Genomic DNA, 18,351 nt, shown 5'->3' with positions numbered 1-18,351 from the left:
GGATGCAAGTCAAGGGAGTGCCCAAGTCCCATCTCTCATCTTCGATGGCCTGAACTACAAGTCTATAGTCACAGGCATGTTCTGTAGTAGTTTTTCTAAGGTAGACAATGCCCATGAGGAAAATTATATTCTCATTTTAAAACTTTCTTTCCCTTTGGTCTGAAAGGGAGGTTTTTTCTACTTACTGTATACTTGGCTGATGGCAAAGTAAATCTAGCTATGAGATTATTATTTAAGTTCTTATTTTGGCTATGCTATTACAGAAAAATGTAAGCCATCTCTTTTATAAGGTCTAAAGATTAAATTGTGCATCCTACAGATTCTTTCATAATAGAATTCGTTTCTTACCTTGAGGAGAATAGAGAAATGAAAGAACAAGTTGGCTTAGAATAGAGAAATGAGGGAGCAAGTCCTAGAACGCTTGCTGATAATAGAAATATTACATGAATACTTAGCAAACCGTTTCAACCATTAGATAACAACTTAAGAAAACATTTACCAGAAGGTCCAATGCCTTCTATAAATTTTAAGGATCATGTAGGAGAGCGGCAAGATGGCGGAATAGGAAGGGAGCACACTGATAGTCCGGGAAGACACAGTTTAATAAAAGTGGAGATACTGCAGGTCAAGGAAGAGTAGGGGAAGAAACAGCAGAGGAAGCTCTTCCGGAACTAGTGATTCACAGTGGACCTGCATGGAGAGCGTGGGAGCCCAAGTTCGGGACATCAGTGGCAGAATCAACACACCAGCGCTGGAACGCGAGGTGAGCCGATCCTCAATAGCCCGAGACACCAGCGGGCAAGCAGAAAGAGGAGACTAGAGGGAACGAGGCTTGAAACTCTGTGGAGAAAAGTTCACCAGGCTAACTAGAAGAGAGAGAGGAAAAAAAAAGTGATGAATTTGGAAACGAGTTTCTCTCTCTCCATTTGCCCCTCAAAGGTGAGCAAGACAAAGAGCAGGCGCCATTTTGGACATACGTCATAAGCAGGGCGACCTCAGGTCTGCACCACCCCTGAGCCTAGCAGAAAAACCTGACTCTGAGGGGGTGAAATAACAGGAGATTAGGATCTAACTTGGCAACCCACTGGGAGACTGCAGGAGAATTGGAGCCCACACCTAGGGCAGCAGAGATTCCCTGTGTGGTCCTTGGTAAAGAGCTTCTGATCTCTGGCTCCTGTGGGTATATCATTCTCCTGCTAACTACCTCCAATTACATTCAGCTGTGCAGAATTACTTCCCTTTTGAATAGAAAGAAAGAAAGAAAGAAAGAAAGAAAGAAAGAAAGAAAGAAAGAAAGAAAGAAAGAAAGAAAGAAAGAAAGAAAGAAAGGAAGGAAGGAAGGAAGGAAGGAAGAAAGGAAGAAAGAAAGAAAGAAAAAGAGAAAGAGAGAGAGATTTACCACGCCTAACCTGGGAGTTTCACCTTTGACACACCCTCAACCCTGAGGAACCAAACAGAGCTCTCAGGCCACACTCATCTCAAGCCTCTAAGGCTCCACCGAAAGCAGACAGGCCACTTAATATAGAGCCATAGTGTAACAAGAAAAAACACCACAATGAAGAAACCAAATATCTCCAACATGCCAAACAGCAATCGCACTTTAATAGCTGTGATTTGGCTGTTTTTAAAACGACAACGTGTGGGTTTACGTTCTTGGCCTGAGTGTCCTGGATTGTCCAGCTCAGGTTAGATAAGGACTTCCCGCACTGCAGACACAGAACCAAAACGCAGCCTCCTGCCCACATTCGTACAAGGGATTGTTCTAAAACCACCTCTGGTTAAATAAGCTTTTGCACTCCAGCCTATCTGCCTTTGACTAGTACTATTTTGCAAACACACAGAAATGGCTGCTTCAACTTCCTATCCATTTCCCCTTTAGACTCCTATGTGTATATTTTACGGTTTGGGGATCAAAATAAAATTTTCTTTTTATTCCATTTCCATGAACATTCCCTAGTAAGTAAAAAGATCACAGAAATTTGACCTTTGAGAGTCTCAATTTCATATATGGAATTAATGCCTGTATTTTATGACTCAGATCCTGGAAAACATTAAGATCATTTGTATTTTCTGAATCTCTCTGCATTCTTTCAAAATTGTATCTTAAGGGGTCAATTTTTAATCTCAATATATTTTCAAAACTAGGATGTTAAATGAAATTAGAAACCTAGATATGTTTGTTATCTTCTGTAAGGCTTTTTCCTTCCAGAAAAATTTAGGTAGTTTCTGTATCAAGCAGCGATTCCAAAGTTAGATATTATTTTTTAAGATTCTACTAAGACAAGCATGCTAAAGAGATTGTTTGTTGGATTATGTTCACAAAAGTCCTCAGGTGGCTAGGGCAAAAGAGAGAAGTTATATGATTTAACAAGAGTACTTGATAATAACAACCGGTAAACCCAGGTAAAGGATTTGTTTGAGAGACAAAAAAACATGGAATAAAATTATAATTCTCAAACATAGGTTTCACAAATCAACCTTGTAGAACAATCTCTCGCTTCAAGATCTATGCTATTCCTGCACCATACTGATGTTGTAACCTCTGTGAAATGCTCCCTCCACTTGTCACCCCCCCATCCTTTTTTTCCTCCTCTGGAGACTTATTTATTTATTTTAAAGAGCTACACAGAGAAGGAGAAAGATGGAGAGATCTTCCATCTGCTGATTAACTCCCCAAATGGTCACAATAGCCAGGACTGGGCCAGGCAAAAACCAGGAGACAGGAACTTCATCCAGGTCTCCCACGTGGGTGCAGGGGCTCAAGCACTTGAGCCATCTACTACGGCTTTTCCAGGCCATGGCAGAGAGCTGGATTGGAAGAGGGGCAGCCGAGACTAGAACCGGCGCCCATATGGGTTGCCGGTGCCGTAGGCGGAGGATTAACCTACTGAGCCAGGGTGCCACATCCTCTCCATTCTTATCATCTTTTTATACATGCACAATCTTAATAATTCCTTAATGCCTAACCCAAATCACACAACACAAATACACACAAACACACACACATATTTCACAGGGCTTTCAGCCCTCATCTCCTCTAATAAACCCAAAAGACCCCTATAGCTCTCACTGTCAGAATAATAATAATAACAACAACAGCAACATTTCTCTTCTGATCTATCCAATGGACCCTGATGCTCTATTAAGATTTTGTTATTCTCAAAAGGGCCTGTCCCCTTATTTGTACTCAATAAACCCCTTGTTGAATTGAAGCAGCTCTGACAGCTTCCAGAGTATAAAAATTAAATTCCTCAACTCTGCCAAGAAAGTCTCTTGCAGTCATCCATCAAGAAGAATTTACCAGAAGAATGAGCTCAGTTTAAGTTGTTGACTAAGAGTATCAACTTTACATAGCAGTTTACTTTCAGCTGCCCCCATAAAAACTAATTACAAGCTTTTGCTCGGGGCTATTGGACTCTGGTTTCCAGTGTTTTCCGTTATGAAAGGTGAAGGAAAACAGAGTTAACTGTGACTGAACCCCTCTATTTCAGAGACTTTTCTGCAAATAGAATAGTAGGTGGGAGAGTAAAGCAGAAATGAACCAGAAAGACATGGATAATATTTCTGTCAAATCAGATGTGAGTTTTGAAGTTTAAGATGAGTGGTTGGCAACAAGCATGATTCTGAGAGTAATACTTCCCAGAAACTTTGCAAGTTATCTTCATAGTACAAAATCATTTAGATTCATCCATCCCTGACAGAGTACATAAATGTAGCTTTTAATATCACTCTTCTTTATTAGCCTTCAAGATATGTCTCTCCATGAGTAAATGCACATACCTCCCTTCCAATGTAATCTCCCAATTTCCAAATTGTACATTTCTGATGCTTAGCCTCCTGCCATCTTGTTAATTAGTTTTACAGAGAACAGAAAAGTTGTTTTAAAGCCAGAGGTCTATTTTCCTAGCTTTCTAATTGGATTTCAACTGGCGCTCTGCATAGACAACTATGCATGTCAAGTCAATACACCCCAGACTTATTTAAAAAAAAAAAAGATTTTACTTATTTATTTGAGAAGTAGAGTTACAGAGAGAGAGAGAGAGGAAGAGACAGAGAGAAAGTTCTTCTGTCCCCACAGCCAGAGTTGGGCCAATCCGAAATCAGGAGCCAGGAGTTTCTTCTGGATCTCCCACATGGGTGCACGGGCACAAGCACTTGAGCCATCTTCTACTGCTTTCGCAGGCCATAGCAGAGAGCTGGATCAGAAGAGGAACAGCCAAGACATGAACTTTCACCCATATGGGATGCCAGCGCCTCAGGCAAAGGCTTAGCCCACTACACCACAGCATTTGCCCCGATCCCAACTTTATTCTGACTCCTGCCTTCAGATATACAAAAGGAAATTATGTTCTCTCGCATTTAAAAAAAATGTCAATAACAAGTAAAAGCAAGTATTCCTGCTCAATTTAATTCTCTCAATGTATTTTTCCATCAGAGCTCTTGGGTGGCCAAGTGCATTGTCAATGAGCAATAATATTTTGAAAGGAATCTTTTTTACCTTTGCATTAATTCTCAATGATGGAGCTAAAATATTCAAAAATGGGCCGGCACTGTGGTGTAGCGGGTAAAGCTACCACCTGCAGTGCCAGCATCCCGTATGGGCGCCAGTTCAAGTCCCGACTGCTCCATTTCCAATCCAGCTATCTGCTATGGTCTGGGAAATCAGTAGAAGATGGCCCAAGTCCTTGGGCCCCTACACCCACATGGGAGACCCAGAAGAAGTTCCTGGCTCCTGGCTTCAGATTTGCACAGTTCCAGCCATTGCAGCCATGTAGGGAGTGAATTAGTGGATGGAAGACCTCTCTCTGCCTCTCCTTCTCTCTCTGTGTAACTTATTTTCAAGTAAATAAATAAAGCTTTAAAAATAAATTAATTAAAATATTCAATCATGTTATAAATGGATGTACAGGGGCTGGCACTGTGGCATAGTGGGTTAGGTCACCACCTGCAGTGCCGGCATCACGTATGGGCGCTGGTTCAAGTCCCACTGATCCACTTCCAATCCAGCTCTTTGCCATGGCCTGGGAAAGCAGTACAAGATAGTCAGAATCCTTGGGCCCCTGCACCCATGTGGGAAGACCTGGAGGAAGCTCCTGGCTCCTGGCTTCGGATCAGTGCAGCTGCAGCCATCACAGCCAATTGGGGAGTGAACCAATGGATGGAAGACACCTCTCTCTCTCTCTCTCTGCCTCTCCTTTTCTCTCTGTGTAACTCTGACTTTCAAATAAATCTTTAAAATAAATGAATGAATAAGTAAATAAGTAGGTGTTTGGTGATCCAGACTTTGTTTTTCCACTTACATAACACAAAAAGAATTACACTTAATCTATTAGTATTTTGGAATTGTCAAATTATCAGTGGATTGAACTTGAAAATCGCTGGCTACATTAGCCCCTAACAAGAGAATCCATCTGCTTTTTAAAGCCTTGAATTCAAGCATTGATTTATATTTAACTATGAAATTCCTTGTTGGTATCTTTTTCTAATATATGGCTCTTCAACCTACATTGAAAGTCTGTGTTTGGGGCTTGGCGCTATAGCATAGCTGGTAAAGCTGCTGCCTGTAGTTCTGGGATCCCTTATGGGCACTGGTTTGAGTCCTGGCTGCTCTACTTCCTTTTATCTATTTTAAGATTTATTTATTTGGGCCAGCGCTGTGGCTGAATAGGCTAATCCTCTGCCTGCAGCGCCGGCACCCCGGGTTCTAGTCCCGGTCAGGGCACCGGATTCTGTCTCGGTTGCTCCTCTTCCAGGCCAGCTCTCTGCTGTGGCCCGGGAGTGCAGTTGAGGATGGCCCAAGTCCTTGGGCTCTGCATCCGCATGGGAGACCCAGAGAAGCACTTGGCTTCAGATCAGTGTAGCTCCAGCCATTACGGCCATCTGGGGAGTGAACCAGCAGATGGAATATATATCTCTCTCCCTCTGCTTCTGCCTCTGTAACTCTGCCTTTCAAATAAATACATAAATCTTTTTTAAAAAGACAGAAAAGAAAAAAAGTCTATGTTTAACATAGCCACTTCCATCAATAATAGCTAGATCTTCTGGATACACTACAACATTGTTCTGTAACTCATGAATCAAAGTCATGCTATTTAAGGATATAAATATAATAACTGTCATGGGTAATAATTCCTCTGATGGATCAGGGAAAAATAAATTGCAAACTTTCTGAAAGAGATTGAGCAATCTAGATGTCTCTAAAAACATTCATTATTCATAGGAGAAAGTCAAAATGTCAACCTCAACAGGAGCTCAGGAGCTGCATCCAGCTCTTATACATGACTTTGAGGTGTTCAGGGCTTCAGTGGATGAAGCAGCTGTGGATGTGGCAGAAATAACAAGAGAGCCAGAATTAAAAGTGGACCTGAAGATGTAGATGAATCTCGAGATAGAACCACTGTGGATGAGGAGTTGCTTTTATGGGTAAAGAAAATTATTCTTTGAGATAGAAAATATTCCTGTTGAAGATGCTATGAACATTATTAAAATAGTAGCAAAATTTTTAAAATATTACAAAAACTTAATAAAGAGGCAATAGAGTTTGCTTTATTACAGGGATCTGGTATGAAACCCTGAAAAACCCCAAGACATGCCTGTATGCCCATTATACATATTTTACACAGTCTGCAACTGTCCCATACTCTGGAATATTTCTTTCATCATTTTTCTCTTTGCATTGCAGTTTTAGAGATTGCTATTAGTATTCCTTCAAACTCAGTGATTCTTTTTTTAGCCATGTCTAATCTCTTGACGATCACCAGATGTATTCTTCATTTTCATTGCAATTTTTTTAACTTTTATTTAATGAATATAAATTTCCAAAGTACAGCTTAAGGATTACAGTGGCTTCCCCCACATAACTTCCCTCCACCCACAACCCTCCCCTTTCCCGCTCCCTCTCCCCTTCCATTCACATCGAGATTCATTTTCAATTCTCTTTATATACAGAAGATCATTTTAGCATATATTATGTAAAACTTTCAAGTTTGCAATCACACAGAAACACAAAGTATAAGATACTATTTAAGTTCTAGTTATAGCATTAAATCACAATGTACAGCACATTAAGGACAGAGATCCTGCATGAGGAATAAGTGCACAGTGACTCCTATTGTTGACTTAACAAATTGACACTCTTGTTTATGGTGTCTGTAATCTCCCTAGGCTCTTGTCATGAGTTGCCAAGGCTATGGAGGCCTTTTGAGTTCATCGACTCTGATCATATTTAAGCAAGGTCATAGTCAAAGTGGAATTTCTCTCCTCCCTTCAGAGACAGGTACCTCCTTCTTTGATGACCTGTTCTTTCCACTGGGATCTCACTCGCAGAGATCTTTCAGTTAGGTCACTTTTTTTTTTTTTTTTTGCCAGAGTGTCTTGGCTTTCCATGACTGAAATACTCTCATGGGCTTTTCAGCCAGATCCGAGTGCCTTAAGGGCTGATTCTGAGGCCAGAGTGCTGTTTAGGACATCTGCCATTCTATGAGTCTGCTGTGTATCTCGCTTTCCATGTTGGATCGTTCTCTCCCTTTTTTATTCTATCACTTAGTATTTTCAGACACTAGTCTTGTTTATGTGATCCCTTTGACTCTAAGTCCTATCATTATGATCAATTGTGAACTGAAATTGATCACTTGGACTAGTGACATGGCATTGGTACATGCCACCTTGATGGGATTGAATTGGAATCCCCTGGTATGTTTCTAACTCTACCGTTTGTGGCAAGTCAGCTTGAGCATGTCCCAAATTGTACATCTCTTCGTTCTCTTATTCCCACTCGTATATTTAACAGCAATCACTTTTCAGTTAAGTTTCAACACTTAAGAATAACTGTGTATTGATTACAGAGTTCAACCAAAAGTATTAAGTAGAACAAACAAAAAAAAAAATACTAAGAGGGATAACGTATTAAGTTGTTCATCAACAGTCAGGGCAAGGGCTGATCAAGTCACTGTTTCTCATAGTGCTCATTTTCATGACAAGAGCCTAGGGAGATTACAGACACCATAAACAAGAGTGTCAATTTGTTAAGTCAACAATAGGAGTCACTGTGCACTTATTCCTCATGCAGGATCTCTGTCCTTAATGTGCTGTACATTGTGATTTAATGCTATAACTAGTACTTAAATAGTATTTTATACTTTGTGTTTCTGTGTGATTGCAAACTTGAAAGTTTTACATAATATATGCTAAAATGATCTTCTGTATATAAAGAGAATTGAAAATGAATCTCGATGTGAATGGAAGGGGAGAGGGAGCGGGAAAGGGGAGGGTTGTGGGTGGAGGGAAGTTATGCGGGGGAAGCCACTGTAATCCTTAAGCTGTACTTTGGAAATTTATATTCATTAAATAAAAGTTAAAAAAATTGCAATGAAAATGAAGAATACATCTGGTGATCGTCAAGAGATTAGACATGGCTAAAAAAAGAATCACTGAGTTTGAAGGAATACTAATAGCAATCTCTAAAACTGCAATGCAAAGAGAAAAAATAATGAAAGAAATAAAATGATCTTCTGTATATAAAGATAATTGAAAATGAATCTTGATGTGAATGGAATGGGAGAGGGAGTGGGAGACAGGAGGGTTGCAGGTGGGAGGGAAGCTATGGAGGGAAAAGCCATTGTAATCCTTAAGCTGTACTTTGGAAATTTATATTCATTAATTAAAAGTTAAAAAAATGAAAATGTGCTACATATTTTTGAAGGAATATTACTCAGCCATAAAAAGGATGAAATCTTGTCATTTGCAATAACATGAATGGAAAGGGAGGTCATTATGTTAAGTAGAATAAGTCAAGCACAGAAATGCAACTATAATATAACCTTCCTAATATTTGGAATATTAAAAAATAGATGATTACATAGAAGTTAAAAATAAGATTGCTGTTATGAGAGGCTTGCAGAAGGAAGTAATGAGGAAGGGTTAGTGAAAGGTCAAATGACAGATACTGGACTACTGTTAAGGAGGACTAAGAAGAAGTTCTAGAGTTCTATTGCACAGTATGATGAAGTTAGAGAATGTTAATGTACTGTATATTTTCCTATTAAAAAACTATAAGTTGGAATTTTGGATGTGTCATCATAAATAAATATCAAATGCTTCAAAGGATAAGTATATCTGCCCTGATGTCCTAAATAGCACTCTGGCCTCAGAATCAGCCCTTAAGGCATTCAGATCTGGCTGAAGAACCCATGAGAGTATTGTAGGCATGCAAAGCCAAGACACTCTGGAAAAAAAAAGAAGAAGAAGAAGACCTAACTGAAAGATCTCTATGTGTGAGATCCCAGTGGAAAGAACGGGGCCATCAAAGAAGGAGGTACTTTTCTCTGAAGGGAGGAGAGAACTTCCACTTGGACTATGACCCTATTGGAATAAGATCAAAGTCGGCGAAACCTAAAGGCTTCCATAGCCCTGGCAACTCATGACTAGAGCCTAGGGAGATTACTGAGGCCATAAACAAGAGTGTGAAATTGTTAAATCAACAACAGGAGTCACTGTGTACTTACATCTCATGTGGGATCTGTCCTTAATGTGTTGTCCAATGTGAAGTGATGCTATAACTAGTACTGAAACAGTATTTTTACACTTTGTGTTTCTGTGTGGATGCAAACTGATGAAATCCTTACTTAGTATATACTGAATCGATCTTCTGTATATTAAGATAATTGAAAATGAAAAAAAAACCTGGTGTTAAATTGGAAATTGCATAGAAAATTAATTAATTTTTTAAAAATATCATGTAGGATCTCTGTCTTTAATGTGCTGTACACTGTGATTTAATGCTATAACTAGTACTCCAACAGCATTTTTCACTTTGTGTTGCTATGTGGGGGCAAACTGTTGAAATCTTTACTTAATATATACTAAATTGATCTTCTGTATATAAAGAGAATTGAAAATGAATCTTGATGTGAATGGAAGAGGAGAGGGAGCAGGAAAGGGGAGGGTTGCCAGTGGGAGGGAAGTTATGGGGGGGAAGCCACTGTAATCCATTAAGCTGTACTTTGGAAATTTATATTCATTAAATAAAAGTTAAAAAAATAAATAAATGTATCTGCCCTGAGTGAATATTACACCTGTAATATTTCACATGAAACATTACATGTAACAAAATATCACAAAATATCCCACAAGTATGCACAATTTTTATGTAAACTTTTTTTATTTGTAACTGTTCTTTAAAAAACAGAGCTCTCAAGATGTAGAATTTTTAATATGGGAGCCAGCACTGTGGTGTAGCAGGTAAAGCCACCACCTGCAGTGCCGGAAACCCATATGGGCTGCAGTTCGAGTCCTGGCTGCTCTACTTCCAATCCAGCTCTCTGTTGTGGCCTGGGAAAGCAGTAGAAAATGGCCCAAGTCCTTGGGCCCCTGCACACATGTGGGAGACCCGGAAGAAGCTCCTGACTCCTAGCTTTGGATCAGCACAGCTCTAGCCATTGTGTCCAATAAGGGAGTGAACCAGCAGTTGGAAGACCTCGCTCTCTGCCTCTTTTTCTCTCTCTGTGTAACTCTGACTTTTAAATAAATAATTAATTAAATCTTTAAAAAAGAAAGAATTTTCAATATTGACTGGAATAGTCCCCAAGCAAACAGTGATAAGTTTGCCAATCCAACCTGCAGAGAGACAAAATGTACTACTTGGTCTCAGAATTTTGATTTCCAAATTTCCATCCACTCCACATCTTAGGACCTGTTATTTGTAGCAATTCACTTCCAGATTTCAGATTTCTTACTAATTATGAAGCACATGTGGCTATACCCATTAAAAAAAAACTGTCTATATAAGCTTACCTACATACAGTCATATACCGTTTAATCAAAGGGCTACACCATGAGAAACATGGCATTAGGCGATGTCATCATTTTACAAACATCATAGAGTGTACCTACACAAACCTAGATGTTATAGCCTGTGATGTACCTCACTATATTGTATAGCCTACTTCTCCAGGCTACAAATTATACAGCAGCCTATTGTTCTGAATATTAAAGGCAATCATAGCACAATAGTAATCACACAAATAGTATTTAAACACAGAGAAGTACAGTAAAATTAAAGTATAAAAGACATTTAAAGGTCCAGCACTATACCACAGTAGGTTGAGCCTCCGCCTGTGGAAAGGTTCAAGTCCTGGCTGCTCCACTTCTGATCCAGCTCCCTGCTAATTTCTCGGGAAAGCATTGGGAGATGATCCAAATGATTGGGTCCTTATACCCACATGGGCGATCTAGAAGAAGCTCCTAGCTCCATTGGAGCTATTTGGGAACCAGCATGTGGAGGACCTCTCTGTCTCTCCCTCTGTCTGTAACTCTGCCTTTCAAATAAATAAATGAACCTTAAAAATGATATTTAAGTAGAGTCACAGTGATGAGGCCACCATCCTTCTGTGGTGAGCTGGGGGATTCTCTGCTGGTTTCACAGAGCCCCTCCTGCCTCCTGCATACACAGGGGCTGGCAGCGGGCACTGGGGAAGCATGGCCACTAGAGCTCATCGGGGACCCATTTTGGGGGAGAGGAACTCTTCAGTGTTCAGCAGTGACTGCAGGTGCAGCAACTACAATTGCAATGATGACCATAAGGATGGAGGACATCCCCTTGAATTTATATGGAATCAACCTCAGTTTCACAGATGAGGCAAATTATTCCACAGAATCCTTCCCTGCTTCCAGCATTGCTACAACTGAGCAGTTGAGAGAATTCTCAATGACTACAGGACCCAATAAAAAATGGGCCAAGGACCTTAACAGACATTTTTCAAAAGAGGAAATCCAAATGGCCAACAGACACATGAAAAAATGCTCAGGGTCCCTAGCCATCAGGGAAATGCAGATCAAAAACACAATGAGGTTTCACCTCACCCAGGTTAGATTGGCTTGCATACAGAAATCAACCAACAACAGATGCTGGCGAGGATGTGGGGAAAAAGGGACACTAATCCACTGTTGGTGGGAATGCAAACTGGTAAAGCCACTATGGAAGACAGTGTGGAGAGTCCTCAGAAACCTGAATATAGCACTACCATACAACCCAGCCATCCCACTCCTTGGAATTTACCCAAGTGGAATTAAAGGGGAGAAAAAAAAGAGCCATTTGCACCTCGATATTTGTTGCAGCTCAATTCACAATAGCTAAGACATGGAACTAACCTAAATGTCCATCAACGGATGACTGGATAAAGAAACTATGGGATATGTACTCTATGGAAAACTATACAGCAGTAAAAAACAATGAAATCTGGGCATTTATAACAAAATGGAGGAAGCTGGAAAACATCATGCTGAGTGAATTAAGCCAGTCCCAAAGGGACAAATATCATATGTTCTCCCTGATCGATGGCAACTAAACGAGCATCTAAAATGATACCCATTGAAGTGAAATGGACACTATGAGAGACAATGACATGATCAGCCCTTGTCTTGACTGTTGAGGAACAACTTACTATTTTATTTCTTTTAGTATTTTTGTTGTTGTTGTTGTTGTTGTTGTTGTTGTTGCTAAGTGAAATGGACACTATGAGAGACAATGACAGGATCAGCCCTTGTCTAGACTGTTGAGGAACAACTTACTATTTTATTCCTTTTAGTATTTCTGTTGTGGTGGTTGTTGTTGTTGTTGCTCTGTTTGTTCTACCTAAGACCACTGGTTGAACTCTGTAATCAATGCACAATCATTCTTAGGCATTTAAAATTAACAGAAAAGTGATCTATGTTAAACATAGGAGTGGGAATAAGAGAGGGAGAAGATATATAGGTTGGCACATGTTCACTCGGACTTACCTCCAATGGTGGAACTAGAAATGTGCCAGGGGATTTCAAATCAATCTTACCAAGGAGGCAGGTACCAATGCCAGCGCACTTGGTAAAGTGATAAGTATAAATACACAACCGATCAAAAAGATAGGGTATGTATCAAAGAGATTTCACAAATAAGACCAGTGTAAGTGAATAATGAAGGATAGAATTAAAAGGGAGAGAATGATCCTGCGGGGGAAGCAGGACACACAGCAGACTCATAGAATGGCAAATGCCCAAAACAGCACTCCTGCCTCAGAATCAACACTTGAGACATTCGGATCTGGCTAAAAGGTCCATGAGAGTCTCACAGGCATGGAAAGCCATGACACGATGGCAAAAAACAATCTAAATGAAAGACCCTGGTGAACAAGACCCCAGCAGAAGAAACAGGCCATCAAGGAGAGAGGCGCCTTTCTCCGAAGGGAGGAAGGAACCTCCACTGTGACACGGCCTTGACTAAACAAGTTCAGAGTCAGTGAACTCAAGGGACTTCCATAGCCTAGACAGCTCATAGCAAGAGTCTCGGGTGATTGCTGACGTCACAAATAAGAGTGCCAATTGTTAAATCAACAATGGGAGTCACTGGGTACATGCTCCCCACGTAGGATCTCTGTCCTTAATGTGTTTTACTATGAAACTTTAAAACACGACTAGTCGAACAATACCCTATACCTTGTGCGGTTGTGTGAGTCCAGCCTGTTGAAATCCTTGCTTAGTATATACTAAGTTGATCTTCAGTATATGAAGGTAATTGAAAATGAAACTCGATAAAGGGCGGGATGGGAGAGGGAGAGGGGAGGGCCACGGGAGGGAGGGAGGTTGGGGGGGAAGCCACAACAATACAAAAGTTGCACTTTGTAAATTCACATTTATGAAATAAAAAAAAATATCTACAGGAAATTAGCCAACACCAGGAGCATCTTACTGAGATGTTAAGCAAACCAGTTCCAGAAGTGGCAGTCCAGGAGGCAGAGGTGGAAGTGGCAGTGCAGGAACTGCAGAAGCTGGAAGTGGTCATAGGAACTACTTGCAAGTACGACCTCGGGAAAAAGAAGCTATAGAAAGGGTAAAAGCATTAGGATTTCATGAAGGACTTGTGATATAAGCATATTTCACTTGTGAGAAGAGTGAGAATTTGGCTGCCAGTTTTATTCTACAGCAGAACGTTGATGAAGATTGAAAGGGACTCTTTTGTACCTCACACTTCACACCACTGCATTACACTAAGTGTTCACTGGCTTGTCTGGATTGGGCTCATATCCACAATACTTGGTATATGGTAGTAGATGGTTGAGGGTGGGGAACGGGATCTAGGATATAGGGCAGGGATAAATACAGTGCATGTCTGCTTCAAGTAGCAGATACCAGAAATCCACGCAGTGTGTAAAATATGATACAACCAAAAATCAGCTTTTGAGGTTCTTCATTTCTTCGATAAAATAGTAGGTAACTTTTCCTAGGTTTCACTCTTTAGTGTACTAGATCCAGAAGTTTGGTGTAATGCCCTGCTTTATGTTTCTTTGACTTAGCATTGTTTTCAGAAAGAGTCTTCACTATCTAGAATCTCAGTCTCTGTTTCATGGCAACACTGGATTAATGCCTTTGTAAAATTGAAAACATTTTGGTGCAACTACAGACTGAAGTGCTAAGTGATTGATGGTTGTTGATTTAATATATAAGTAAACCCATACTTTCATGTTAAAAACTTGGGGTGGGGAAGGGCAGAAAGGGAACCTTTTCTTAAAAATGAAAATAATTACTGCTATTTTAAAACTTGCTGGTCATTGAATAGAATATGAGACCTTTTAACATGATTTGGAATTGCTGCACAAATATAGGCAGTTATTTTCCTGTTTACATTTCTTTTGTTTGGGGGAAAAATTGGTAGGTATCTAATTACTATTTACTTTATTGTTATATTGCAGTAAAATTTTAAAACAACAATTGCATATGTGCTTTGATGCATTCCTTTGTGAAACTAGCGTTTTGGAGGCCAGTGGAGAAGTGCAGCATTCAGTCTTCCGCTCTCTTCCACTTTCTTCAGCAGAAATGTGTTTAGGAGCAAGCCAAACCACTGCCTGTTTAAAAAAACCCTCAGAATGCCGATCCGATCCAGTTCAGAAGTAACGCAGATGTTTCAAAACTGGGTTTCCAATATTTGTAAATGCTGTGCTTTATTAGATAAGAATGTATTATCATTAAAGTCGTTAGTATTATATTGCTTGCAAAAACAGAAGGTTGGCCGTCGCGGCGGCTCACTAGGCTAATCCTCCGCCTGTGGCACTGGCACCCCCGGGTTCTAGTCCCGGTCGGGGCGCCAGATTCTGTCCCAGTTGCTCCTCTTCCAGTCCAGCTCTCTGCTATGGCCCGGGAGTGCAGTGGAGGATGGCCCAAGTGCTTGGGCCCTGCACCCACATGGGAGACCAGGAGGAAGTGCATGGCTCCTGGCTTCGAATCGGCGTAGCTCTGGCCATGGCAGCCATTTTGGGGGTGAACCAATGGAAGGAAGACCTTTCTCTCTGTCTCTCTTTCTCTCACTGTCTAAATCTGCCTGTCAAATTTAAAAAAAAAAAAAAAGATAAACATACCCTGATTTTCCTTGGCAATATATCATGCTTAATTTTCATGTGTTTATTTCATAATCATAACAGACTTTTGGACTTCATGTTACCTGTATGTTTTATAATGAATAATGTCTCAGGAGAATAAAATGAGGATTAATTTTTCAAATCAATGAGTTGGGAAGTAAGGTGACATTTCTGGTCAGATAATGAATACACTCAACTGTTTTATGACATTCTATGTGCTACTTCATCGTTCAGTGTATATTGAAAACTGGAAACAAATGGCAGCCACCACTTCTTTGGAAAGTCACAGCAGAAGTTGGAGGCATGGAGAATTTGTCCTTGGACAATGGAACTACAGATAAAATTGATAATTATCAGAAACTGCTCAGGCCAAGTGTTGATTATTCTTTGCAATACCTTGTTTATCTACTTAAAGAATCAGCTGAGACACCATACAAGAAATGAGCTTTTGGTGCCTTTGGCTGTTATTGTTTAATTAAAAAAAATAGTTTTTGGTAAATAACATAATTGACTATTTGATTTTGGAATTTTGCATTTAAGGTATACTGTCACCTATTTCTTAAAAGTTTTTATTGTTTAGTTGCTCTTTGGAAAATGTGGGGAAACTGAAGTTTATATTTGTGAAATTCTATGCCATCCTCTAGTCATGTATTTCTTTTCTTTGTTTAAGAATACTGAAGTGTTCCACCACATAAATTTTTCCTACACTAGATGGCCAAGATTCTACAGATCTGATTATAAAATACTTTCAATACATCTTAAAAGACATTTAAAAGGCACCCATCTTTAAAAAGTAATGAGAAGGCTGGTACTGTAGCATGGCAGGTATGCTACATCCCATATGGGCATCAGTTCAAGTCCTGGCTGCTCCACTTCTGATCCAGCTCTCTGCTATGGCCTGGGAAAGCAGTAGAAGATGGCCCAAGTCCTTGAGCCCCTGAACCCACGTGGGAGACCAGGAAGAAGCTCCTGGCTCCCAGCCTCAGAATGGCCTGGGTCTGGCCATTGCTGCCACTTGGGGAATGAACCAGCAGATCAAAAACTTCTCTCTCGAAAGTATTTTGAACCTGTATAGATTTGAAGTTTATTATTCCCAATACCACATCTCTGCATCAGAGTATTTCAAAAGCATGGTCAGCCCTCAAGCTGTAGGCTTTTTGAAAATAAGAATGTCACTTTACCTCAAGTTCAGTCCTTATGAGAAATCATAAATCAGTCAGAGGCTGCTAAAGAAAAATCAAGAATTGCCTCTAAACATTTAAGTCAGGTGGTCTACAAAAAGGGAGAGGAAGATCCAACATGGGAAGCAGGATACACAGCAGACTCATAGAATGGCAGATGTCCTAAACAACACTCTGGCCTCAGAATCAGCCCTTAAGGCATTCAATCTGGCTGAAGAGCCCATGAGAGTATTGTAGACATGGAAAGCCAAGACACCATGGGGAAAAAAAAAAAAAGAAGAAGAAGACCTAAATGAAAGATCTCTGCGAGTGAGATCCCAGTGGAAAGAACAGGGCCATCAAAGATGGAGGTACCTTTCTCCAAAGGGAGGAGAGAACTTCCACTTTGACTATGACCCTATCGGAATAAAACCAAAGTCAGCGAACCCTAAAGGATTCCATAGCCCTGGCAACTCATGACTAGAGCCTAGGGAGATTACTGACACCATGAACAGGAGTGTCAAATTGTTAAGTCAGCAACAGGAGTCACTGTGTACTTACATCCCATGTGGGATCTGTCCTTAATGTGTTGTCTAATGTGCAGTGATGCTATAACTAGTACTGAAACAGTATTTTTACACTTTGTGTTTCTGTGTGGGTACAAACTGATGGGATCTTTACTAATTATATACTGAATCGATCTTCTGTATATAAAGAGAATTGGAAATGAAAAAAAAAAACTTGGTGTTAAATTGGAAATGGCATAGAAAATTAATTAATTTAAAAAAAAATATTATGTAGGATCTCTGTCTTTAATGTGCTGTACACTGTTATTTAATGCTATAACTAGTACTCCAACAGTATTTTTTTTTCATTTCGTCTTGCTATATGGGAGCAAACTGTTGAAATCTTTACCTAATATATACTAAACTGATCTTCTGTATATAAAGAGAATTGAAAATGAATCTTGATGTGAATGGAAGGGGAGAGGGAGCGGGAATGGGGAGGGTTGCGGGTGGGAGGGAAGTTATGGGAGGGGGGAAGCCATTGTGACCCATAAGCTGTACTTTGGAAATTTGTATTCATTAAATAAAAGTTTAATAAATGAAAAAAAAAAACTTCTTTCTCTCTGTCTCTGTCTCTGTCTCTCTCTCTCTCTCTCTCTTTCTCCTTCTCTCTTTCTCTCTTTCTCTCTCCTATCTCGCTCTCTCTACCTCTGCCTGTCTGTAACTCTGCCTTTAAATAAATACATAAATCATTTAAAATAAAAAAGAAGAAAGATGAAGAAGAGCTCATTAATGATATATACCATTTAAAAAATAAGCAGATGGAAGATCTCTCTCACTGTCTCTCTTTCTCTTTCTGTGCTTACCATAAATGGAGTTTGCAGGGCTAGAAGTTGCTCTGAGTGAGTCAATAAGTGCATGCTGAATGACTGTGAAGGCCAAGGACATCTCTGCATACTACTATAGACTTGATAAGCACTCTACACTTCATTATACTAAATTTACAAACATACATTTTATTTCTTCAATAATAAATCAATCTTTGCTTACTGAAATTTCCTTATGCACTTCTTAATTTAATTTTTTGATTCTTTGGAATGAACATTTAGCTTAAAACACATGACTCTTTATATTTTATTCTTCTGTATCCTTCATATATGAGCATTTTTATACTTAGAAAAATTTTTTTACTTTTGGTTAAAAAATAAGACACAGAAGCAAGCATTGTAGTGCAGCAGGTTGAATCACCACCTAAGACACCAATGTCACATAGAAGCACTGTTTCCAGTCCCAGCTGCCCCA

This window comes from Lepus europaeus, chromosome 5, assembly GCF_033115175.1.
Source record: "Lepus europaeus isolate LE1 chromosome 5, mLepTim1.pri, whole genome shotgun sequence".
NCBI classification, from domain to species: Eukaryota; Metazoa; Chordata; class Mammalia; order Lagomorpha; family Leporidae; genus Lepus; species Lepus europaeus.
This window is presented reverse-complemented; position numbering follows the sequence as displayed.